This window comes from Canis lupus, chromosome 2 (genome assembly GCF_048164855.1).
Source record: "Canis lupus baileyi chromosome 2, mCanLup2.hap1, whole genome shotgun sequence".
NCBI lineage: Eukaryota > Metazoa > Chordata > Mammalia > Carnivora > Canidae > Canis > Canis lupus.
Window position 1 is genome coordinate 51,293,278 of NC_132839.1, and position 26,731 is coordinate 51,320,008.

The 26,731-nt window shown below is 38.6% G+C and overlaps 1 protein-coding gene across 10 annotated transcripts in view; it reads left to right on the forward strand.

The window, feature by feature from the left end:
* Positions 1 to 26,731, forward strand: part of AGBL1 (AGBL carboxypeptidase 1) — a 561,424-nt gene that overhangs the window by 48,740 nt on the left and 485,953 nt on the right. The gene's annotated exons all lie outside the window — the stretch shown is intronic.

Sequence of the window (26,731 nt, forward strand, 5' to 3'; positions counted from 1 at the left end):
TCTGAATTAATGAGGCCCTAAAATACTTTAATGAATAATAAGGGATTTTCCAAAAATTCTCTTACGTGTTTCATGAATTTAAGAGCAATTTCTTTAACAGTCTAACAGTCACGGAGTCCTCTGCTTGCACATGAGCAGTTCTTGGAAGTTAGAGATGGCAATCCTTCCAGCACGACCTTCACTGGATGATTATTTATGTAAGAAAGTAGATCTGTGTAAGCCTGTGGTCTGAAGCTTTAGTTTCTAAATAGGAACTAGGAAAGAACCCAACATATAATTATGGGATGGAGCTGCCTCTGCTTTCACATTTTTGGGTACGCTGACACTGGTGCTTTTGTTGGTGTCATAACTAAAAAGATCATTCCTACTTTAAGGAGAGGACTTAAAACATGGTAAAGATCCTTAAATAATTTGGCACTCTGAAATAGTTCAGTTAATAAAAAAAGAAATCTTAGCATACCCTTATGTGAATCACAGGAGTCTGGTTTCTGTCTACTAACATAAGATTAGTAATCATAAATGTGTGCTCTTATGAGTTTTCTCTCTTAAACGTGTGCTGAGGGGTGCTTGGGTGGCTCAGTTGGTTGAACAGCTGGCTCTTGGTTTGGGTTCAGGTCATGATCTTAGGGTGCTGGGATGGAGCCCTGCATTGTGCTCCATTCTCAGCAGGGAGTCTGCTTGGGGATTCTCAATCTCCTTCTCCCTCTGCCCCTCCCCCCTTCTCTTTCTCCTTCTCTCTCTCTCTCTCTCAAATTAGTAGATAAATATTTTTCTAAAAGTACTGATATGTCAGCTGTTGTTTATCTCAAGAAGTATTCTGGGTTGCCTAGGTGGTTTAGTTGTTAAGCCTCTGCTTTTTGCTTAGGTCATGATCCCAGCATTCTGGGATAGAGCACTGTATTGGGCTTCCAGCTCAGCAGGAAATATGCTTCTCCCTCTCCCCTCCTCTTGCTGTGTTTTCTCTCTCTCTCTCTCTATCCTGGAAAGATGTGGGGAGGACCCAGATGATGGTGCCATGAATGCTGTTCATTCTCCTTGAGGCACAGTAGACTTGCAAGTGACAATCATTGAGCTGGACCCAGAGGAAATTGGAGCTCTGTGCCACAAAAGAGGATGAATGAGAGCCCTTCTTCATAGGTGTGCCAAATACACAATGGTACACGTCCCATGCTTAGAAGGGCCGTGCACTTTGCTTCAATTCTTAAAAACTTTTTCCACAAGAAGCCCTACATTTTCATTTTGCAAAGGGCCCTGCAAGTTGTGTAATTGGAATTAATCTGAGGTCACACAGGTAGATATGACAAAGGCTGGTGCCCTGACTGCACTACCCTCCTCCTCTGCCAAGTCATGCTAGAGGAGTGGCAACTTACCTTGCTAGAACACTGAAAGTCTTATTTATATGCACCGTGCAGCTGCTCGGTATTGGTATCATTCTTTGTAATGGTGATTGAAGTCATCCATTTTACAGTTGAGGTAAGTGGAAGCTCAGAGAATTAACTACCCTCCCTAGTTCGTGGTGGCTCCTGGTTGGTTTCTGATTTTGTTATTCTGATTTGAGAGTCCATACACACAAAGGATGTCCTAACACAGTCATTTGAACAGGTGTTCATATTCCGCTCAGAACCAGAACTTTCCTTCCTCCCTACTTCATGTCCTGACATTATTAGAAGCTAGCTTCGTTGTTAATGTTGTTAAAGCAGTTCACACTAAGTTGACTACAAATAAACTATTATCCTCTTCCTGCTCACAGTGAATTTTATTTTTCCTTTCCTAACCCAGTGGAAACCTTTTCATGGAAGCTGTTTCTGATATTGTGACAGGAAGGCAGAGGGGAAGAGAAGATTCAGACCCCTCACGTCCCAGTACAGAGCTGAGATTGAGTGGCTGGGCTGTAGGGCTGGGGACATAATCTCAGACTATAGGCTCTAGATACTGTGCTACAGAATAAACAACTTCCTCAGCAAGGTAATACACATATATCTAAACTTTTAGGATGGAAAAAAGTAGCAAATGAGCCAGGAGCTCAAGACTCTCCTGCAGGCAGGCCTCTCTCCAGGTGAGCTCCAATTGTCTCCCCGGCTTTCTCCCTCCTAGGACGAGGCCCATGTCATTCTACAGTGTGTTTTGCTGTGATTTGGGTAGTTTCTGGTGCAGCAGCTGCCACTCAGACTTCATACAGAGCTATTTGTGCACCAAAAGACTTTCTTTCCATGGTGTAGGATCATCACTTATTTCTGATTTTAGAAACCCAAGAAATAACAGCGTGGCTCTGGGGCCCAGGGAGAAGACCCCTTGCTCAAGGCTGGTTCCCGTAGAGGTTGGACTGAAAATCCCAGACCTAGAGGTTACTGAGGATAATTTATTGATTACTTTTATTCCTTCCTGGGACCTGGGCTCCAGAGAGTCTCCAAGAAGGATTAATTTGGCTTGCTTTATTTTTCAAAAGCATTTTTTTAAAACAGATACTTTCCTGGAAACATTTAGCTTTATTTTCTTGATAAATATATTTTCAGCTCAGTGGTAGCCCAGTTTCCCTGGTGCATCTTTTACGGCTGTCTGGAGAATTGAGGACCAGTGCCTCCTCTCGGTGCTCCCAGGGGAAAATACTCACTTCACACCTCAGAGCCAAAATGCTGGCAGAGCTCCAAGAGCAAAGTCACTCTCTGCCCTTTTCAGCGGGACAGTGAACAGGGAAGTTGTCTGAGAAATTGTCCCTGAGATCATTACGGAGGAGACAGGCTTGAAGTGAAATGGATGATAAAAGGAACCGTTACAAAAGGACAAACAGCTTATTCTAGCTTCAGGATCTTAGTGGATGAGGCCCTGGGGAATTAGCAGGTCAAGGCCCTTTCTACCTGGTAAGATTCCAGATGTCAGAGGAGCCCTGGACATTTGGGATTTGTAGAGCAGAATGTGAGTGAGGAGTGATCAGCATCCAAAAGAATAGTGCAGAGGCTCCACCAGGTTGGAGCAGAGGGTATCACCTGAGCAGGTCTGGGGACAGGTTTGGCAGGTGAGATGGATCCAAGAAGTTGTTTTTAATGCTTTCTGAGACTAGGCTCCCTCTGCTAATGGTGTTCCGGCATAATTACACTTAGCATGGTTAGATCCTTCATACATTGTATATTAATAGGTACTTTGATTAACAGATGCTTTGAATATGCAACTTCAAAATAGAGAGTAGAAAAGTCATATTTTCTAAAGTTTATGTACTTTTCATGGATCGTATGTGTGTGTGTAGTCTTCTTTTTTGGATTTGCAATGAAGGTCATTCCTTACTCAAATCCTAGTGGAAGTGAGTGACAAACCCAGAGAGGAGAATGGTCCTGTGTCTCTGAGGCTCAGCCATTTCCCCAACCAGGCCTGCTTTCTGCTTCTTGCAGAAGGGCTGCCTCTATTGTCACACCTTCCTACGTTCATCATAATCTCTATTTTGCAAATGGCTGAGTCAAGCTTGCTTTAGGTGAATAAGCTGCTGGAGGCCACCAGGGTGGTAAGTGGTGGCTCAGGGAGGAGACCCCAGGCCACTAGCCCACAGTTCCAAGGTGGCCCTGTCCTTCAGAATCTGCCCTCAGGTCATGATCCCAGAGTCCTGGGACTGAGTCCTGCATCGGGCTCCTTGCAGGGAGCCTACTTTTCCCTCTGCCTATGTCTCTGCCCCTCTCTCAGTGAATTATTAGTCTCATGAATAATTAAAAGTGCAATCTTAAAAAAAAAAAAGAATCCGCCGTACCTTGGAGATTCCTCAGAAAGGTGCACAAACAGGACACACTGATTCTTAAAGACTGCCATCATTTTGTTTACTTTTCCATTTTTTCCACATTTCCCCCATGACCTCATTTTCTAAATTACCATTTCAACCCAGAGAAAGTTGGGTCCCTTTTTAATTTGGGAAGCTGTGTCTCTAGTTGGGGAGCTATGTCTCTGTGATGGATGCTTCATCTTTTTTCAGGAGCTTTATTGCCAAATTCCTCCCTCTTTTGGACATTGATGTATTCAGATTCTCTAACAATATTGTCTTGGGGCACCTGGATGGCTCAGTTGGTTGAGTGTCTGATTCTTGCTTTAGTCTCAGGTCTTGATCTCGGGCTCGTGGGATTGAGCCTGGTGTTGGGCTCCAAGCTCAGCAGGAAGTCTGCTTGAGATTCCTTCTCCCTCCCCTGGCCCTCCTTCCCCCTGCCCTCCCCCTCTTCCTTTCAAATCTCTCATCATCTCCCTCTGCCCCTACTTCTCTTATGCTCTCTCTCTAAAAAAAAAAAACAGACAAAAAAAACAAATAAAAAAACAAATAAGATTGTCTCGACTGTTCTCACAAGTTAGCTGAGAAGAATTTTCTGTGGGGAAAAATGGCATTCTCTTGTTAGAAACTCTCATTCTTGAAGCAACTCGTCACTGACTGACTCACTGACTCCTGAGAAGTCAGGAAACAACAAAGGTGGATGGGAGGGGGTGGACCTGCTATTTTTGCAACTGGAGACACCTCCACCCTACAGTTATAACCAAAAAGAGCAGAGCGTAACCTTTGTAGTCTCTGGAGGTGAGATCATCTCCCTCCACCGCCACGGCCTCCTCTGGCTCACACACTGTTCTTTCCGGGGGGCCTGAAGTAGGGGAGGCCAGAAGCTGCATTTGTAGTCCTTAAAGAATACCTTTCTCTTTTTCTTTTTCTTAAAAATATTCTCACAAAAGCAATGTTCTATTCAGCCTGCCATTATGCTAAAAGCTTTTCCTTGGAAGACAATAGCTGTTCTCAGAAAAAAGATTTACACGGGGTCCCGAGGGTATAATGAGCTACCACATGGCACCTGCCTCGGGTTGGGAATTGTCACTTGTAAGTGGTTTTAAATTAGAACAGAGTGGAAAAATACACAGTTACAGAATTCCCCTTTTGGCTTCTTTGCAAATCATTTTGCATCCTCTCTGGCCTTTGTCTCTTTCCGAGACACCTAATCAGGTATGAAGAACAGAGCTTTCTGCTGAGGAGAGCAAGAAGGGACAGAAGTAGTCCAAGGAAACAGAAACTCAAGTGAAATGAAAACCTCTCCCTCCCAGAATTTTCTGTTTTTTTCTGTCCCATGCCCCCTAACTCCTACAAAGACATGTGGGGCCAAGTATTACTAAGAGATCATTGAATTTTAGACCTTAAAAATCCATAAAGACCATTGAGTCTAGATTTCTCATTTGCTAGTGAGGGACTGAAGCTCAGGACTTGGCCTGATCTATCTAAGGAAACTCGCTGGCTGATGACAGCAGACATGGCCTTAGGCCTTAGACTTCTCATCTCCTGGTGAAATCCTCTTCTCCTTTTCTGTAAAGAGTTGCTTCTGGCAAATAGTAGAACTAACAAATGAACTACAAGAACATAAAGACTTCTACTCTGTGGATATCTTTTTAAAAAAGGAGTTAGAAGAGAAAAAGTGAACTGGACCCTTCCCTTGCCTTGGGATTTCCATCTCTTCAGGCAACCAGGACTAAGAATGATGGAAGATGTTAGGAATATGAAGGTAAATATTATTTAACCCTTGTCATTGAGACTCTCATGATCTATGTTTGAGGTAGGGAAGGTGTGTGTGTATGGTGTGTGTAACTCATGTTAATGGGACGTTGTGATATACAGCAAGTTACACCAGAAGAGGGGGATGAACATGGTTCATTGCAAGCAGACAAATTCTACCTGCATGGTGGAATCAGAGAGGGACTTAAACCCACAAGAGTGGGCTGTATAAATCCCATGTGTATGGTGGTCTTATATTGACACCACTATCAAAGAAACATCAGTCAGAAACCCCAAAACCATTTGAAAAACTATTTGTATCTCTCTTGAGAAGACATGATAGGGGAAATATTTAAAACATATCCAAACCACTTAAATTTTTCCTCATCTTTCTTACTGATATCAAGCTGTACGTCCAAAAAATATCTCAGTAACCCCCCCTTTTCAATTCAAACCCTCAAAATTGTAGGACATTTTGACTGATTGAATATCTCCTTTCTGCTTCCCATTTTTATCTTGACAGTCCAAAGAAAGGAAGGCTACAAATCCTTTCTCCTTCCAAGGCTGGTTGGAAGGAGTAGGAAAGAGTGTAAAACCTTACAGTTGAATAGCTTTGCTTATGCCCTGCCACATGTAAGTACTTTGGTCTTACAAAGTTTTTACATATTATTTGGCCCTGATAGTTTCCTTGTAAGATGAGGAAAAGAATAATTATTATGCCCATTGTATAATGATAAAGCTGAGGTTCAGTGTCATTTGGTCTGTATCTTGAAGTCAAATTGCCACAGGCAGAGAAATGAGGGAGTTTCTTATCTATCTATCTATCTATCTATCTATCTATCTATCTATCTATTTATGAAAATGTGTGTAAGGAGGAGGGCCAGAGAGAGTCTCAAAAAGACTCCACACTGAGCACAGAGCTCAACATGGGGTTAGATCTCATGACCCTGAGATCAGGACCTGAACCGAAACCAAGAGTCAGAACTTAACCAACTGCACTACCTAGGATCCCTGCGGAGTGTCTTTTCAAGTAGAAAAAATAGCATTTGCAGAGGCAGGGAGGCCGGGACATGATGCTGTGAAAATCTCAGGGCACCAGGTCTACAGGACAATGGATTGATTATGGGATCAGATGATAGGTGAGAAAGGTAGTTAGGGCTGAGTGGTAAAGGCCCTTAATTTTCATGTTAGGAAGTGTGTCTGGAAGGCAATGATGGGCTAATAGGATATTACGAAAAGCAGAGAAATGACAAGATCAGATTCATTTTAGATGATAATTTTGTGGCAGTAATGTGGAGGGAAGTCAGAGTGAGGTGACATGGAACCTGGCATTCAGACTCCCTGGGGATGGGCGGGGAGTTGGGCGGGTCTAATGTGGGCTCTGCTGTTTATTAGCTTTATGGCCTTGAAAAGGGTGCTCAAACACTCTATGTCTTGGTTTTCCCATTTATAAATTATAAGTAATTAACAGTACTTTCTTCATGGGGAATCTGAAGATTATAAAGGGTTTAGAACAGTGCCTGGCACATAGTGCATACTCCAGAAATAATAGCAATTGTTAGTCCCCCAGATAGGTGATGAGGTTTCCAAGGAAGATAAGTCTAGAGAAATGGGAGGGAAGGGCCTAAATTTATAAGATACGTCTAAGTTAGAAGTGAGAGGTCTTGGTGATTGGTTGGGAGTAGGGATAAAGGGCACAGAGTTGAACTATTTCTACTCTGGGTATGGGTGCACAGTTTAATACCAACAAAGGCACATGAGAGCAAGGCTGCCATGGAGGGATAATGAGTTCAGTTTTAGAAATGTTCACTTTCAGAGGCCTGCAAATTATGTAAGAACTTGGCTTAGAGGCACCTGGGTGCCTCAGTGGTTGAGTGTCTGCCTTTGGCTTGGATTGTTGTCCTGGGGTCTTGGGATCGAGTCCCACATCAGGCTCCCTAGAGAGAGCCTACTTCTCCCTCTGCCTATGTCTCTGCCTCTCTCTCTGTGTGTCTCATGAATAAATAAATTAAATATCAAAAAAAGGAACTTGGCTAAACATAATTTTAAAGCCAATATGCTGTAAAATATAATCTGTTTCAGAGGAACTAAAACAAATTTTGTATTACCTAAATAATTTTATCAATTAGTAGGGATACTGAAAGCTGACTCTATGTGGTTACTATAGCAGAAACATGTAATACATCCCATCAAAATCCATCACAGAATATTCTATTCTATAAGTATACTCACGAGATAGAATTTATCTCTTTCAAGGGAATTAACTCTTTATGGAGTATTTACATATGACTAATTGTTCCATATAACAGCTCTGCGAGGTAAAGAAAACAAAGGATTGTATTCATTATGTTCATTTTCAGATGATAAAATTGAGGCCCTAGAAAGTCATATGATGAGTGATAGAGCTCTGATTTATTCCCAAACTGTGTGAATCTTTTTTTTTTTTTTTAACTGTGTGAATCTTAATCCCTGTATTCTGCTACTTCATTCAGTTGTGTGATAATGGGAGAAAATCCTTTACTTTCAAGATAAAAGTCCCGATATGTAATAGTAATTGTTTGTATTACAACTCATATGGTTTAGGTATTTCCAAATGTATGAGTACATATGTGGTCATATGAACATTAAGAACCCTTCTGGTTTGAGTAAAATCTCTATTTTGCTGCCTCTGCAAGACTCTGTCTTTCTCATCCATATCTTGCCCCTCAGTCACTCAGAATCCTTCAACTACACTAATCTTTCTATTCCTTGAACACAGCAACCTAACAGCCTCCCCTGGGCCTTTGTGTATGCTGTTCCCATTGAATAGAACATGTTCTCTCCATAGCTTGACATCTTTGATTTCCTCTTGGTATGTATTATTTATGTATTATCTGCCTTGCTGGATCACCATATTGAAAGTTACTCCTCCATTCAGAGCCCTTTTATCATGTGACCCAATCTGTTTTCTTCATGGCACTGTTGGCTCCATGAAAATACAGAATGTATGCTGTATTTTGTCACCATGGTTTCTCTAGGAACTTAGAGACCCTGCACAAAAGAGTTGCATACTAAATATTTATTGAACAAATCAATAAAATCCTGGCATTGTTACCACCCACAATGTAGGGTCTTTAAACTCTCTTGAGAAGTTACCTCTTTCCTAGATGTTTCTTGGAGATACACAAGGGTAGTCTCAAATTTGCTTATAAAACAGCCATTGGCTACAGTAGATTCTTACGGGTTAATCCATTCTCCGTGATGCTTGGGCTTCTCTTGGCTTCCCATTATTCTTGCTGCCATGAAGGGACCCTTGCAATGTCATGGCTGAGTTTCCAGAGAGTTGGATTCAGACCTCTGTGCCTCAGCATTGCTTGGCACAAAGTCTTCCCAAGTTTCCTGTGATAATAGCTCCTTCTTCACTGGCTGGTCAGGGACCAGATAGCAACCATGTCCTATTATCCAGATACTTTTCTCTCTCTCTTGTGCTTAAGGCACAAATACTAATCTAAACTTCTCCTTTGTCCTTCAGACCTAAATGCAAAGGTTTTCATATCTATCAACACATGCTCTGAAAGGTGGCTTATCACTAACCCACCAGCTCCAAAAATAGTCAAACTCAGACTGCCAGACTATGCTAACCAGATGATACTCTGGTACATATATTTTGTGGAAACCTTACAACAAGAGCATGAGTGTGTTATTAAAATTCTCATTAAAATATATGGTTTTTAATATAACAAAAACAGTGAAATTTATTTTTATGGATATTTATATATGATAAAAAGTATAAAATCATTATGAAAAAGGATACCAGATTCAAGACAGTGATACTGTCTAAAGATGGAGTAAGCAGAAGGAGAAAGGGAAATGGCTTTTAAATCTATTTGGGAAATTTGTATTTTTCTTGGGAGGGGGAGTCTATATTTCTTTTTCATTTTTAAAGATTTATTTTTTATTTATTTATTTTTTAAAAGATGTTATTTATTTTAGAGAGAGAGAGAGTATGAGCAGGGAGAAAGGCAGAGGGGGAGGGAGAGGGAGAGACTCTGAAGCAGACTCTGTGCTGAGTATGGAGCCCAGTGTGGGATCCATCTCATGACCCTTAGATCATGCCCTGAGCAGAAACAAAGGGTCAGATGCTTAACCAACTGAGCTGCTCAAGTGCCCTGGAAATTTGTATTTCTTAAAGAAAAATAGTTGTAAGGAAAATCTGCTAAACTGTCAACTTTCAAACCTGTATGGGTGTCTGTCATATAATTTTTTTAGCATCTCCAACTATATTTATATTTTCTTTTTAAAATTTAAAAGTTAAATTAAAAAGTGCCAACATGTCATTCTTGTTGAGTAAGTTTGGTAAATTAGAGTAAAATGTGAAAATAACCTCATATTTCTCTTGTTACTTCTCTCGAAGCAATTGCTGCTGACAGTCTTATGTTTATTTTTCACTACACACACACACACACACACACACACACACACAGAGGAATTCATAAATACTGAGTCTTGAAATTTAGATAAAATGGACTTACCTTAATTAGCTTTCTGACAATTCTGTGCTGTGGAAGTCCAAATCTCTTCCCCAAGAATTCTGAAATTGACAACCTCACCAAATTCTATGCCATCACTTTCAACTCCCACAAAAAATACAGCAGGTTATTTTCCTCCATAGCTCCATCGGCAATGGATTTATAAATCTTCTACATTTTCCTATTAAAAACAACAACAAAAATTCTTCCCTCCACATACCATTTCAAAGTTATTTCAGTTTGAATTTCTTTGAGCATAACTCAAGTAGTCCATACTTCTAAGCGTTTGTCATTTATATCTATTTAAATTTTTTAATTGAGTGTAATTGGCACACATTAGTTTTAGGTGTACAACATATTGATTTGACAAGTTTTTTTTCTGTTATATTATTATATAGTTTGTCTTTTTCTAAATTATGTATTTAGGGCTGTTTGCATATTAGGTATATTCTTTTTTGTTGAATAGTAATTCATTCATTTAGTAAATATTACTGAGTATTGACCTTGTTCTAAGCATTGAGGATAGAGTATTTGGTAGATATGTTCTTTTAGTCTGTCACTTCTTTTTAAATTAGCTTTTGTGCTTAGTGTTTTCACGGAGTCTACTATAACAATATTTTTCTTTATAGTTGTGAGCACAATGTATTTGGGAAAATCTTCCCATTTTAAAGAGGGTTGGAAATAAGACCCAGTGCATTAAAGTGACTTGTGCATGGTTGCATAGCTAACCAATACAGAGCCAGAAATTGGAATCTGTCTTCTATAATGAGACAAAGTGCTTTATTTTTGATGTAATACTTTTGATGTAAAGTGTAAAAAGAATTCATATAACATATGGGTCTACATTAAAGAATAATAATAAGGGATAGTATCGAACACCCATGTATATACCATTCAGTTTAAGAAACATAATGTTGTCCATAATTTTACTCTCCTGTAACTCCTTCTCCAATGGCTCCCCACCATTTCTGCCTTAGAGTAACTACTATTCTGAACTGCGCATTAAATGGTCTCTTGTTTCTCCTTGTATTTTTAAATCACATTTTTGCATCTCCCTAAATAGTGTAGTGTTGAGTTTTCCTATTTAGAACTTTACCAATGCAACATATATTGTGGTTGACTTATTTTGTTAAACACACTTGAGTTTGAGCCACATTGGTATGTTTGAGTTGGTACGGAGTCATTCATTTCTAGTAGCTATATAATACTCCTATATAAGAATTTAGGAACAATCTATCCTTTTTACTGTTTGTGGCTAATTGGAATGTTCCCAGGTTGTGTTTTTCTATTACAGAGCTGCTATGAGTATATTACAATGTGCATGGCTCCTAATGCAGGGGTAATTGTTTTCTATGATATACATAATTATAATGACAGGATCATAGGACATCCTTTTGTTCAACTTGGTAATGCCAGTGTTCTCTAGAATGGTTGCACCAGTTTATACTCCCACTATCAGTGTTTGAACATGCTTATAGTGTCAGATCTTCCTCCAAACTTTGTATTGTCTAACTTTAATTTTATCAATCTAATCATGTTAAACAGTATCACATTGTGATTTTAATAAGCATTTCCTTTGTAACTGATGACATTAAGCATCTTTTATATATATATATATATATATATATATATATATATATATATATATATATATTTAGGGGCCATTTTTATTTTCTTTTCTTAAAACCTATTTTATCGGGATCCCTGGGTGGTGCAGCGGTTTGGCGCCTGCCTTTGGCCCAGGGAGCGATCCTGGAGACCGGGGATCGAATCCCACGTCGGGCTCCCGGTGCATGGAGCCTGCTTCTCCCTCTGCCTGTGTCTCTGCCTCTCTCTCTCTCTCTCTCTCTCTCTCTCTCTCTGTGTGACTATGATAAATAAATAAAAATTTAAAAAAAAAACCTATTTTATCTCAATTCTGTGAAATGACACTTTTTCTACTAGCCCCTGGCAACTACTGACTTGATTTTTGTTCATGCAATTTTGCATTTATCAGAACTCCATATAGGTGGACTAGTGGTGTTTTGGCCTGTCTTTTTTTGCTTAACATAATGCTCATGAGATTAATTCATATTGTTTGCATATATCAGTAGCTCATTCATTTTTTTTTCTTGAGTATTATTTTGTTGAATGGATGTGCTATGGTTTGTTTATTCATCCACCTGTAGGTAGACATGTGGGTTGTTTCCAGCCTGGTTATTACAGATAAAGCTATATCAGATAAAGCTGATCTTAGCACATGCAAGTCTTTCTGTGGACATATATTTTTATTTATATCAGGTATAAAAGTTCAGTGCACATTTAAATTTCTAAGAAATTTCCCAATTTTTACAAAGTGGTTTTTCTTCCAATATGTGGCATTCTTATTAGCATTGTATGAGAGTCTCAGTTGCTTAATATCCTTGCCAGTACTTTGTATTTTTATTTCCAAAATTTTGCCATTCTGGTAGGTATGAAATAGCATTTCAGTGTCGTTGACTTTGTATTTCCTTAGCAATTAATGATTTATTAGAGTATATGTTAAAAATTTTGCGCATTTTCTTAGAGGATTGTTTAATTGTTTTGCCTTATTATTGAGTTAGAATTCTTTATTCTGGATACAGACTCTTCATCAGATATGTATTTTGCAAATATTTTTTCCCAACCTGTGACTTGATTTTAATTTTCTTAAGAGTGTCTCCTAAAGAATGAGAATTTAAAAATTTGATGACATTCAATTGCCATTTTTTTTTTAAGTTTAGGGTTAGTGCTTTATATATTCTAGATAAATATTTACTTGACCCAGTGGTTCTTGACTGGGGATATTTTTGCCCTTCAGGAGAAAATTGGTCTTGTCTGTAGACATTTTTGATTGTCACAACTGGGGAGATTTCTATTGTCATCTAGAGTGTAGAGGTCAGAGATGCTAGTGAACATCCTATCATGCACAGAACAGTCCCCTACAACCTACCCCAAAAGGTTAATAGTGCTGAACTTAAGAAAAAATTGCCTAAACCAAGGTCACAACATTTTTATTCTGAAGTTTTAAAGTAGGGGTATCTGGGTGGCTCAGTGGTTGAGCATCTTCCTTCAGCTCAGGTCATGATTGCAGGATCCTGGTACTGAGTCCCAGATCAGGCTCCCCAGGCCTGTTTCTCTCTCTGCCTATGTCTCTGCCTCTTTCTCTGTATCTCTCATGAATAAAAAAATAAAATCTTTAAAAATATATAGTTTTAAAGTAGTTTTAAGTTTGACATTTAAGTATATATCAAGATGATTTTAGCATATACTATGAGACATAGATCGAGAATTGAGGTTCTTCCTCTTTAGGAAAGCCTACTGAAAATTTTGGAATTTGAGAAGAATTGAAATCTTAACAATATTATGTTTTCCTACCCATTAACTTGGTGTATCTCTGCATTTACTTAGGCCTTCTTTAATTTATTTCTTTAATGTTAATGTGGTATTTAGTATAAGTTTATCACATATACTTTTTAGGTTTCCTTTTATTGAAGTATCTTTTTTAAAAAAAAAATTTATTCATTTATTTGAGAGAGAGAGAGAGAAGCAGAGGGAACAGGAGGGGGAAACTTAAACAGACTCTGTGCTGAGTGTGGTGCTTGATGCTGGGGTCGATCTCACGACCTGGGCTGAAACCAAGAGTCAGACCATTAACAAACTGCACCACCTGGGTACCCCTTCTTAACAATATCTTTATATGGTTTTGGTATCGGGGTAATACCAGCTTCAGAAAGTTAGTTGGGAGGTGTTTTTATATTGTGGTAGTCTGGATAAGACCTTTCCTCTCCCCAAGATATTCATATCCTAATCCCTGGAACCTGTGAATGATACCTTATATGGCAAAGACTTTGCAGATAGGATTAATTTAAGGGTCTCTAGATGAGGAAACTATACTGGATTGTCTGGGTGAGGTCTAAAAGCCATCACAATCATGTTTGTGAGGGACAGAAGAAGGTTGCAGATAGAGAGATCATGGGGAAGAAGAAGAGGCCCAAAAAAGATGTTCTAATACTATTTTTGAAGACAGAGGAAAGGGTCAGGATTTCAGGAATAAAAGGGATGAAGCTCTAGCTGCTAGTAAAGACAAGGAAATGGATTCTTTCTGAGAGCCTCCTGGAGGAGCATCATCCTGGTAATGCCTTGATTTTGGCTTACTGAAACATTTCATACTTTTGAACTTTGAAACTCCATAAGAAAATTAATTTGTGTTGTTTTAAGCCACCAAATTGGTGGTCTTTTGATATAGCAGTCATAAGAAATGAATGCATATTATCTCTCTTATTTTTGCCCTTTTGGGTCTATTTTGTTTCTTTATTTTAGATCCAGTTTTCATCTGCAATTTTTCCTTCTTTCTAAAGAACTTTAATATTTCTTGTATTATTGGCAGATCTGCAGGCAATAACTTTTGAGCTTTTATTTTTACAAAAAAAAAAAAAAAAGGTTTTATGTTTCCTTTTATTTTGAAAGGTTTCTTTCCCTCCCTGAGTTTGGAATTCTATGTTGACAGTCCCCCCCGCCCCCTTTCAGCATGTTAAAAATGTTGCTTTAATGTCTTCTGGCTCCATAGTTGCTGGCAAGTACTATACTATAATTCTTATCTTTGCTTCTCTCTTTACAGCACTTTAGTTTTTCTCTGGATGTCCTCAAGATTTTCTCATTATCTTTGATTCTCATCAGGTTGGCTATGACCTAAGTAGGTATGATGTATATAGGTATGTGTCTATCATTTATATGTCACTTCAAAGTTCTTTGAGCTACTTATATCTGTGATTTCATTAACTCTTGAAAAATTCCAGCCTGTATCTCTTCGGATATGTATTCTGCTTCATTCTCTTTTCCCATGCTGGGACTCTGATTTTGCATATGTTAGACCCAACTATATTGTGTCCCACAGTTCTTGAAAGCTTTGTTCTGTTTTTTTTTTTTTTTTCTTTCATTCTTTCCCCCACTGCTTGTTTAGTTTTGCACAATTTTATTGGCCTTTCTTTAAATTCACTGATTATTTCATTATCTATCCAGGCTTCAATATGCCCACCACGAGCATTAATATCTGACATAATTTTTAAAAATTTATGGAATTTCCACTTGACTCTTTTCTTTAAAAAATGTATTTATTTATTTTTGAGAAACAGAGAGAACACACATGTAAGCTGAACCTGGGTAAGGGCAGAAGGAGGGAGAAAGAGAGGGAGAGAGAGAGAAAAAAAATCTTCAAGCAGCCTCCCTGCTGGGCTTGAACTCCAACCCTGAGATCATGACCTGAGCTAACACCAAGAGTCGGATGCTTAACTGGCTGAGCCACCGAGGTGTCACTTGACTCTTTTATTTTTTTCTTTATAGTTTGCTTTTCCCTGCTAAAATTACCCTTCTGGTCATTTATATGAGACCATTTAACATATTAACCATATTTCTTTGAAAGTCCCCATTTAATAATTTCAGCATTGAAATCTTCCCTGAGCCTCTTGCTGCTTTTTTTCTTGATAGTATTTTTTTTTTAATTGAATGGCATTCAGTAGGTATGGAAGAAGAGTAGAGAATGAGACTGATACTATTTATACTCAGTAATGGATCTGCCTCTTTCTGTAAATATGGAGTGCCATGGGTCTAGTCAGGAGTGGGTTTTATTCTTCTCATTACTGTTAAGTGTGCTCCAGGCTTCCATTCCTCCCGTGGTGGTTGCTATCGTCATGTAAGTAGCATCGAGCCTACTAGGGTGGGGGCAGTGGCAGTGTTCAGTGTTACTGCCCTACCCAGAGCCTTCACCAGCTTGTCTGCATTACAGAGGACCTAAGGCTTCACACTCTGTCTCCTCCCTGAGGGACAGAAAACTGTTGCATCTCCCCCTATCTCAGAAACACGAGGTACTAGGCTGGGTCCTAAAGGAGAGAGGGGCTGCTCCTCTCACAGCAATTTAAGATTTTGCTTTATAGGAGAGGATCCAAAGAAGCAGGTGGTATTTTTCCTGTCCATCAGCAGCAGCTGACCTTCTGCTTGCCTGTGCCACTCTTAATGTGTTGGGGGCTCTTCTTATTTTCCTGCTCTACAACTGATCCAAAGAGAAGAGTTTGTAAGTAAGTGTGAATTCCCCTTGTATAGGATTGATTCTAGTGGATACGCTATCCCATACATGGCTTTCAGGAATTTCTCAAGATTTTTCTTTCTAATTAAGCAGCTCCCTTCTTTCTTCTGTGCTCCAATAAAGGTGAAAAGTTTGTGTGTCTATCCTTGTAGGGACTTACCACCATGGCATTCAGTTCACTTGTATGCTCTATTACTTTAACTTCTGATAGGCTCACAGAAAGTTATAACGAATGGATTATTTAGCTATATATATATATATATATATATATATATATATATATATATATATATCAGTAGGATAGAAGCGGCATTCTCCAGTGGCTTTTTACATGTTTTCTTGAGAAGTTGTTTAAAGTAGTCTTTTATTCTTCTGTTAGTGGGTCTCCTCATCCTTGGGCTCTCCACTAAACATCTTCCTCTCTATTAACTATTTACTTTCAATTATTAGATTTTTCACTTCTAGAAATTTATCTCTACATCAGTGTTTCTGCTTTTATAGCCTTATTCCTTGCTCATATCTCAAATTTATTTTATTTCCTGAAATGTTCAGCGTAGTTGTTTATGTAGTTTCCATAAATTTAGTATCTCAAATGTCCATTATTCTCACTCTCCTTTCCCTTGCCTCTCACTCATAAGGCTTTGTTTCCTAGTTTGTTCTGTGATTTTTGACAGTAAGCCACTCAACATTAGTTAGAATTTTATCTGTGGAAAATCTTCAAGGCTTGAATTGAGGCTGTTTAATTTAAGAAAGCATTCATACTGGCTTCTGCTAGTCATCTGAGGAGGCTAGCAAACTGATAAGACTGCATTACTTGCATCAGATTTTAGGGGGGCACATATAGATGTAGATCATGCATTCAAATATATGTGAAATTTTGCTTATAGGTGTATATCCATAGGGAAAACTTGAGATAACAAGCTGTTCTTATTCTCCCCTTCTGTGAATTGAGAGTGAAGACCTTTGGGGTCCCAGCATTATGTAAGAATCTCCTCTTGGATACCCCACCATGAATGAGCTCTATACTTCACTTTCCCTAGTCTCCTGCAGCCTTCAAAAGCAGAAGGTCAAGGTCTCCAAGGCTTGGTAGAAACCCTCCAGGAGAAAATATGCTTTGATGTTTCCTTACTTTACAAGGTTTTCTTTTCTTTTCCCTTCTTCTTCTTCTTTCTTCTTTCTTCTTCCTTCTTTCTTCTTTCTTCTTTCTTCTTTCTTCTTCTGTCTCACTTTGTTTTTGGCATCTACAGATTTTTACTTTCTAGAATGGATCAGCAATGCATTAAAAGTTACTTTTGAAACAAATATTTTATTTTAGCATTTTGGTTGTTTTGTTCAGAGGATTGATCAGAATATTTAGTCTATTATCTGCTAGAAATGGAGATTCTCACTCCTTGATCTTTCCACTTTACATACTACTTATTTCTATTAGACAAGAAAATGAGAGTCTATTTTTTTGTTTACTATAATGCATAATATGAATTTGAAAGTCTGTTTGTGAATCTGAAATAGCATATCTGCTCTTCTATATTTAGAATTGACATTACTCCTGTTGAAAGAATATTCTTCCTTTCTGACTCTTGGAACACTTTTTTTTTTTTTTTCTAGCAAAAAGTAAGAATTTTAGTGAAGTATTTTGGAAATTCTGAATTTAGAATGCAATGAAGGGATCAGGTTTTCTCCAGTGCTTTTTATTTTCTTTGATATTCTGACTATCATTAGAAAAGTGTTTGTTTTGTTTTGTTGCCTTTAAGATGACTGATTTACCTACAGGTACCTTTTCTGTCTGAATTTAGCCATCCATACCCAACATCAACACCAGAAACCTCAAAATGATGTGTTATTTAATCTCTTCCTGTTGTTTTGCTCTGTGAGGATTGCTTGAGGGAACTCTAGCAGTGGGAGGGACTTTTTGTTCCCTTGCAGCTGGTAGAGATTCTTCTGGTTCCCCAAAGTGAGGTATCTAAATTGTAACTTGCAAGGCAGGTGTATTTAGTATGATTGGGACAGTGAATGATTCTGAGCATTGCTGATCAATGTTCCCCATGCTCTCAAAAAGCCAGGAGAGAGAAAGAGGGAAGAGAACCTGGAGATGGATCCTAACTGTTCTTCGGTAATTAATGTTTAGGAACCTATTTGGATCCTTTATTCCACTCTGGCAGAAGCCAATGATGAGTATTATGTCAGCAGGAACTCCCTGTCACTCCAGAACAAAACATGCACAGTCACCCTGCAAGCCTGATTTACAGAATGCTGAGAGTATAATATTCTCCCTTTCTTCTTAGAAAACAGACGCTGAATTTAGGTGGAGGAAAACTGATGCCATTGATACATTTTCCAATTTGTTCATCATGGCTTTCTATATATCCAAACAAAGTTGTAAAAAAGGAAGTAGTTTGGCCAGACAGGCTTGTATAAGCATAAGCCTCTTGAGGCCATAGCTGAGAGATCACTCCGCTATTTCCAGTCACAGGAGACATTCAGGAGCATGGCTGAATCACCAGGCATATTAACTGCCCCAAATGTGATAATTAAAATGTATGCCCATAGCCACCTTAGTAATGATCTTGTGATAGAGTTCTCCCCTCAAGCTGGTGTGTGCAGTGTTGCCTTTCCCCAGCAACAGATGAGTGCATTAAGAGCTCTCACGCCACAACTCAGAGGGAATCAGCAATGCCCCCATGTTCTACGTGTACCTTCCCAGCAGCTGATTTTCTGTGGCTCATTGAACGTTGAGGCCAGGTGGCAGCTGTGGATTCTGACATTCCAGATTTTTACAGGGCAAGGGCGTCCTCAACGCATAGTGATGTGCATCTGGGTTGGAAGTGGCTATTCACAAAACTGACAGGGTAAAGCCCTAATTAGAAAGACCAGCAGGGCTCCCTGTATCCCCGGATGCTTCAACAGAGCTGTCACTGTCTCCCCTCAGGCAGGATCACTGGGGTGGAACACTGAGCAAAAAACATTTTGTTCAATGTTCAACATAAATAACTCCCATCATTAGCAAAGTGACAAGTGAAAGGAGGACCTGCATGTCAAAAGACAAGGATGTATGCATTGTGTTTGCGATGAGTGATTCTGAAAACTTTCAGCTGCTGGGGAAGCAGCTTTCAGCTTCTGGAGGATGTTTAGTGGAAACTCTTGCAGTAGAATGTGTAAGCCCCCTATGGTTTTCAGTTGATTGAAGCTTAGTTTGAGGTTTTGAAACCACTAGGATAGGAAAGGGGTGGGGGTGGGGCACTTGAATTCAAATCACATTTCATCTCAATATTTTTCAGGGGTTTTTCACTTTTTAGAAGTTCAGTGTTTTGGTCTTTAAAATGGAGCATTGTAAGCAACTGCCTTTGTTTAGGTATGTAATCTAGCCTTCTTTATTAAGATTCTGAACTCTTTGGGAAAAAACAAGAATTCATATATACCAAATTGTGCTCTCAGCACATTTGTGCAAACAGCATTTATTTTTATAATCCAAAAGAAATGTAGCCAGATCAGATGTTTGTTTCTTAGGTTGTTATGAAAACCAAGAATCTTTATTTTAAATTTCTTTTCAATCAATAACAATTCCTAATTCACAAGGAAGGAAAGTGGAATAGAAACTGTCCATTATTTGAAGGAAGCTGTGATGTAATGATTCGGTGGGCAACTTACATAGTTTAATTAAGCATTCTGATTAAATCAATATGTATCTAAAAGTTCGCCTGGCAATCAGCTTAATCTCATTAAATGTTGTTCAGGCCCCAATAATTGATTAATAATACATTATCGTTTATGAATTATTGACTTCAAGTTATTATAATTATGCCTGCTTTGTTCACAGCACCTGCTGCCACATGTTAATTATGAAATGCTCTAGCACTTTTCTTGGAATAACTTTAGAGATAAAGCTGATAGGGTTTTTAATGAAGTAAGATTATCTTTAGTTCAGAGCTGGTCAGAATGAGCAAAGCTTTCTCAACCCTGTATTATTTAATAAAAGGGAACAGGCATTTGACTTTTAAGACTCAAGGCTGTAAGAATTAAAATACAGAGCTGGAGGGCACTATGCCAGAGTTGGATGTTGAGCTTTACTAAATGAGGCAGGTGACATAAGAACCATAAGCTGGTGGATTCTGCTTACTGAGCAAGACAGCGCCAAACCAATTTGGAGTGGAGTGTCCCCTGAAAGAGATGTGTGCTACCATTGTCACTTGACTGGGGGAAAAGGTAGGTCCTCAGAGAGGGAAATAAAATAGGCAACATGCAAGATGATCTTTATGCCCAGGGGCTGGGGGGTCATCTTGCACAACTCTTCGGAACTTCTAACATCAAAGAAACATACTAGTCAGTCACCACTGGGTTTGACATTGGAGACAACCTTCTTTTTCCACTGAGATCATACCAAAAAGTTAGTCTAAGAGATGACACCTGTTTTGTGCCACTAACTGAATCAGACAATGGATATATAAATATCTTTCTTGTCTCTCTGGAGTTTAGTGCATCTGTCTTTCAGGTTTATGTGCCCAAAGGTATTTGGGGATCCTGGTGAAAAAATTGGACCTCTGTTGGTTAGGGATGAGAATCATTGGGGATATTTAGGAAAATGACTTTTAGAGGCTCAGAAAGAGGAGTTATTCCATCTAAAACAGATTAGTTTTTTTACATGTTATTTCCCATTCTCACTCCATTTGGTTACTTTTTTTCTATTTGGTTATTCTTGCCAGTTAGTAAAATCTTGCTTCAGAGACCATGCCTGGTGTCAGCTGCACCAGATAAGTCAAGATAAGAGTAGTTGGGAATGAGTCCATACTTGAGGTCATGCATAAAAAGGAGGGGATAGTGACCCCAAGGCCAACCTGGTTATGGCAGCACAGTGGATTCACATTTCATGCTGAAGGGGAGAGTGAAATTTGGGGGTCAAGAGCCAGTTTGGAGAAGTTCCCTTGTCCCTTCCTACATTGTGAGTCTCTTTCCAAAGCCTTTGGACTGGATTTTGTTGGAGATACCCTGGGAGGTATCATCATCACCACCTCTGGTTCTTCACAGTCAGGGTGCTTTTCACTCCAAGATGAATAAGACCTCCTGCTAGAAAAGCCACTGGCTTCCCTGAGAGATTGCATCTTCAGTGGGACAACATTTTGATCTCCAACAACTGGCCCAGAAACCATCAGAGTAAGAAATAAGATCTAATCTTTAAGCTCCATCTTCGTGTGTGTGTGTGTGTGTGTGTGTGTGTGTGTGTGTGAATTCCATAAAAACTGCATGTTTTCAAGGATAGAAGACATTTTTGACAGAGTTAGAGATAAAGCTTTGGTTTGTCATCAGACTTGGGTTAGAATCCTGGATTCTCTTCATGGATTTTGAAGAGTGGCTTAAATTCTCTCTGAGCTTCAGCTTCCTCTGTAAAGTGGGAGTATTATCATCCTCATAAGACTGTGCTGAGGATTGGTGTGATACGGTCGATTTTCCTAACAGGATGTCTAAAAGAGGGTCCTCATTAAATGTTCACCTAAACATTCTCTTTCTGTCCTCCTTGTCTTTTATAAACTGGTGCAATTGTTTGTTTTATTTGGTGCTATTTTCACACCCCAGTTAATCCACAACCTTCTGAATTGAGGAATGCAGGGTGAGAGGCAGGATGCCCAAAGGTAACGTCAAGAGCTACAGCTCACACATGGGTGTTACAGTCATTCTGATCTGCACACAGATTTGGGCTTTCCCTCATGGTGACTAGGTAGGCTGCTGTAAAAACAATGATCACTGGGCAACCTCTGGACTAAACCAGTCTCAGCTTCTTCATCTGTGAAGTGACGTCAGGAATATTTTTCTCCCATGTCTATGGCAAAGTTTAAAAAATTTGGTGCATATAAAGCACCATGCAAGGTACATAGTAGGTGCTCTGTAAAAACTAGTACTCTACCCCTCTCTTACTCATTTTGTATGGGCATCCAACAACTAGTACTTGTCTCCAAAGTGACATTGGTCAAAGAGGAGAACATAACATTTCCTGTTTGTAAGCTCAGACAGTACCTGTGGGCAGGAAGTAGCAAGAATTCCAAAACATCCTGTCTCAAATAGCCTAAAGCTCCCAAGGACGGGTGGGGAGGGGGAGTGGGGGGATGGAGGGGTGGGGGAAGACTATTTTCAATACACCAAGTTAAGGGATACCTTAGGTCAGAGACTAAAGCATTGTCTTATTCATGTTGTCTAAATGAACACAAATGTATCCAATTTTAGCACAAACAATGAATTTCCTTATATCCTTTACCCCTTTCCTTATACCTGGCTTATCTGCCATGGGTCCACCCATGGTGCCTGAAAGGGTCTCATTATATTAGTGGAGAGAGTTTAGGCAAAACTATAGGGAGATGTGTCCTAATGATGCTAAGATTGTGTGAAAACAATCTCTCAGTAGAGTCAACTGATGTTTCTGAGCTAAAATAAATTTCGATTCACCGTTGAAGTGAAGAGATCCTTCAGAGACCTCACATACTTGGTTCTCTCCCTCTCTCTGTCTCTCTCTCTCTCTCTCTCACACACACACACACACACACACACACACTGTTATGCTAAATTAGTGCATGCATCCATGCTGTGGGTGTATAGGCACTCACAGTAAACATAGGGATGAAGAGAGGCTCTGAAACCTGACTGCCCTGGTTCTCTTGTTAGGCTGGCCACTTTGATTGGAGTGTCTGTTAGAGTTTGGCCTTAGAGGAGGTGATCCTGCTTTGGAGGCTTTGGGAATTGGTGGGTCCCTTGACTTTCTGCAGGCTGATATGCTCTTTCTATCTGACTGAATTATATCTATAAGTTGAGAGCCTATTCCTGGAAAAGAGGTAATGGGTGAGAAGATATGGAAATGACATCATCACATTTTCCATCTCATCCTGATTCCCCGATTTGTATCTTTCTTTACTGTGTTGGTAGATCCAGTCTGAGCTCTACCTTGTAAGACTCAATTTGGTCAAGTCACTGTGTGTCTCCATTTGCGATCTTAGTTAGGAATGAGTCCCGATCTCTACCTTCCCATTCTTTCCTCCAAGGGATGAAGATCCTTGCCAGAACAAAGCAGTCTTGAGAGAAGGTCTCTCAGGTAGGATGATGGTGGAAACTTGCAATGAGACTTTCAGGTCTGTGAGCTGTCCTGTAGACAAAGAGAAGACATCAGCCTCCCCCACTGCCAACCTGCAAACTTCGCTGTTGCCATATTCAGTCACAACACATGTAAACATGCACTTTGGTACTTCCTGCCTCTCTTCTCTTTCCCACGTCCCTTCATCTCAAGTCTTTCTTTCCAAGAGATGTACATGAATTCAGGCTCTCAGTACTTGGCTTAAAGGAAGTCTCCACAAAGGCTTTTGGAAAAAAAGAAAAGGAAAACAATATCCTTTCCACACTGACTTCCTTGGTAATAAAGAGCAAGGAAGGAATAACATAAAGTAGCAATGAGAAAGAAAAATCATTTCCAAACCACGTCAGAGAAATTAGGGGTGGAAATTAGCAATCCTTGTGAGTAGTATTTGTTTCCTTCCAGGCACTATTAGTGATGAATCTGCACAACTCTCTCAGGATGATGAACTATGAGCAAGATGAGGAAATTAAAACTCCCAGTGGTTGAGGAACTTGGCAGGTTCATGGAGCACAATATGGGCTAGCTTTGAGCGAAAGATTGAGTTAGTATTCATAATGAAATAGGGCAGAGACTGACATACTTTCTCTATAAAGGATCAGATAGTAAAGACTTTAGGCTTTGTGGGCCAGATGGTCTTTGCCTCAACTATCCAGCTTTGACTTTGTGAAGCAAAAGCAGCTATAGCCAATGCATACACTAATGGCCACAGTTGTATTCCAATAAAACTTTATTAAAACATGAGGTGGACTGGATTCGTTTCAAGAAATTCTTTTTTTAAAAAACAAAGATTTTATTTATTTATTCACGAGAGACACAGAGAGAGAGGCAGAGACACAGGCAGAGGGAGAAGCAGGCTCCATGCAGGAAGCCTGATGTGGGACTTGATCCTGGGACTCCAGGATCATGCCCTGTGCCGAAGGCAGGCGCTAAACCGCTGAGCCACCTGGGCTACCCCTTCTTTGGTTTTTTAATTAATGGAGTCATGCTGTAGTGCTCTCTTTTGACATTCATCTTTTACTTAAGTGTTTTGTGATTCATTCACATTGATGAATGTAGTTCTTGATTAAACCTGGGGCCCAAAGACTACTGGGGCCAGACCTATAGTCACATAGTGCTAGATAGAGAAACTTGCTGCAGCAGGAGAGAATGGAGAATCATTTTGAAAAGGAAGTTGTAGGAGGGCATTTATAGAGTTTGGAGGCTGGAGTTGGTCATAGATTATGTTGGCGGGGGTTGGTCAGAATCAGTACACCATGATACTGGAGTAGTCAGAGATTGTAGCTTTAGAACAGGAGTTCACATAAAGATTCTGTTAGATCACTTTGTATATGGTTTTTCCTTGGAATATCTGGACCCAGATAAACTGGTAGGAAAAGATTTTGAGCTAATATGATCAATAACACACATCATGGCTCAGTTGGCCTCAACTTATCTTTCTTGTGAGTGAGGGTGCCTTCTGCAAGTTGTGGTTTCTTTGTTTCTTTTTTTTTTCTTGGTCAAGTTATAATTTATTTATTTCTGTGCCTTAGCTTTTATTTCTCATGTTTTTAATATATTAGCTTAGATTTTCATAACAATCTTTGGTAGAAATGGTGACGGTATTTTTGTATTATTCTGGATCTTAAAAAAAATGCTTTCAACATTTCATCATTAAGTATGACATTTACTGAAGCAGTGTGTGTGTGTGTGTGTGAGTGTGTGTATTTCATTTATGAGGTTAAGAAAGTGCCTTTCTGTTCCTCATTTGCTAAAAGATTTTTAATAGGAATAGATGTTGAGTTGTATTAGATGCTTCATTCCACATCTATTGTGATTATCAGAAAATTTTTCCCTTTTAATCTGTTATTGAGATAAATCACGTTAATTGATTTTCTAATATTAAACTAAACCTGCAATCCTGGGATAAACCCATTTGTCATAACATATTATCTTTTTTATATATTGCTTGATTAAATTTGCTCTTATTTTATTTAGAATTTCCATATATGTCCATGGCTACAAGAGGCTTGTAATTTTCCTCTCCTTTGCTGTCCTTGTTTTTGGTATCTAGGCTATGCTTGTCCCTTAAAGTGAGATGAGGGCATATTGTTATTTTTTGTTTCTTTTTGTTTTTTCCTGTTCTCTGGAAGAGTTCATGTAACATTAAAATGATATCATTCCCACACATCTGGGGAGAATAATCCTCTAGATTTCCTCTATATTATGATGCTTTCTTATGAGAAATTTGTAACCAATGATTCAGTTCCTTTATTAATTCAATAATTTGTTTTGGCTTCCTTATTTCTTTTTGATACAAGCTAGGTAAGTTGTCTTTTCTTTCCCTGTATCTATTTAATCTAAATTTTAAAAATTGCTGGCATAACTGTGATCATATGCTCTTTTATTTAACCTGTTTAAAAGTTTCAGTTTGTGTAGTTATGTCTTTATTTTTATTGTTAACATTGTTTATATCATATTCTTTATGCTTTTATAAATACCAAATGCTTTTACAAGCATTTAAGGCAATCTATTTCCTTTTAAAGATCACTTAAACTCTATACTACTGGCCTTTCTATGTGGTTTTTTTTTTTCCTTTTCTATTAGTGCTAAACTTTTTCTAATATCCATTATTATTCATTTTTTGACTCATGAATTACTTGTTTCGAATTTTCATATATAGGGAGTTTATTTATTTATTTGATATAGATATTAAATTAACTTTATTATGAATAGAGGATGTCATCTACCTGTAACTCTATCTTTAACAATTCTTGGGACTGTCTTTATGGCCTGGTATATTGAGTGAGTTTTATAAATATCTGCATGAAAGTAATGTGTATACTTCAAAGTAATGTGTATACTTCAACATTATACTATATGAAGTATAATGGATATACTTCAACTATATATAATATGCACTATTATATATGTATGTATGTATATATATATATATCAAACATATATTTATGTATTTGAATCTCCTATATCTTGAATAACTTCTCTTTTGATTGACCTATAAAATTTAAGAGAATTGTGCTAAGATTGCCCATTGTAGTGATTGAGTTATTAATTTTCCCTTGTTTAGGGAAATTTTAACAAATGAAGCAAAATTTCTTAAAATTTTGCTTTACCTATTTTTGAGGCTATGTTGTTAGTTGCATAAAAATTTTTAATTGTATCTTCCTCATTAACTGAAACATTGGTCATTTATGTAGTGATCATCTTTATCTTAAGTGCCTCAAAAAGAATTTAGTCCAATACTAATATCTTTACTTTAAATTTTCTTCAGGTTTGTATTTGACTGGTTTATCTATTTCTAATAGTGTATGTATCTGGAGAGTTAAATTTTTGTCATTTGCTTCTGCTGGTTTTCATATGTAGTACCTCATGTCCTGTATGCTTTATGATTATTGATTATAAGGTGCTCATTTACTTGGAACTGCATCTGGGTGACACTTTGTAATTTGAGTTGAGGGTTCCTTCTAAGAGCATCTGCCAGTCAGCCAGTAGCCCTTTCAACACGAAGACACCCTAAGTTAAATTTTTGGCTTGAGGATTTTCAA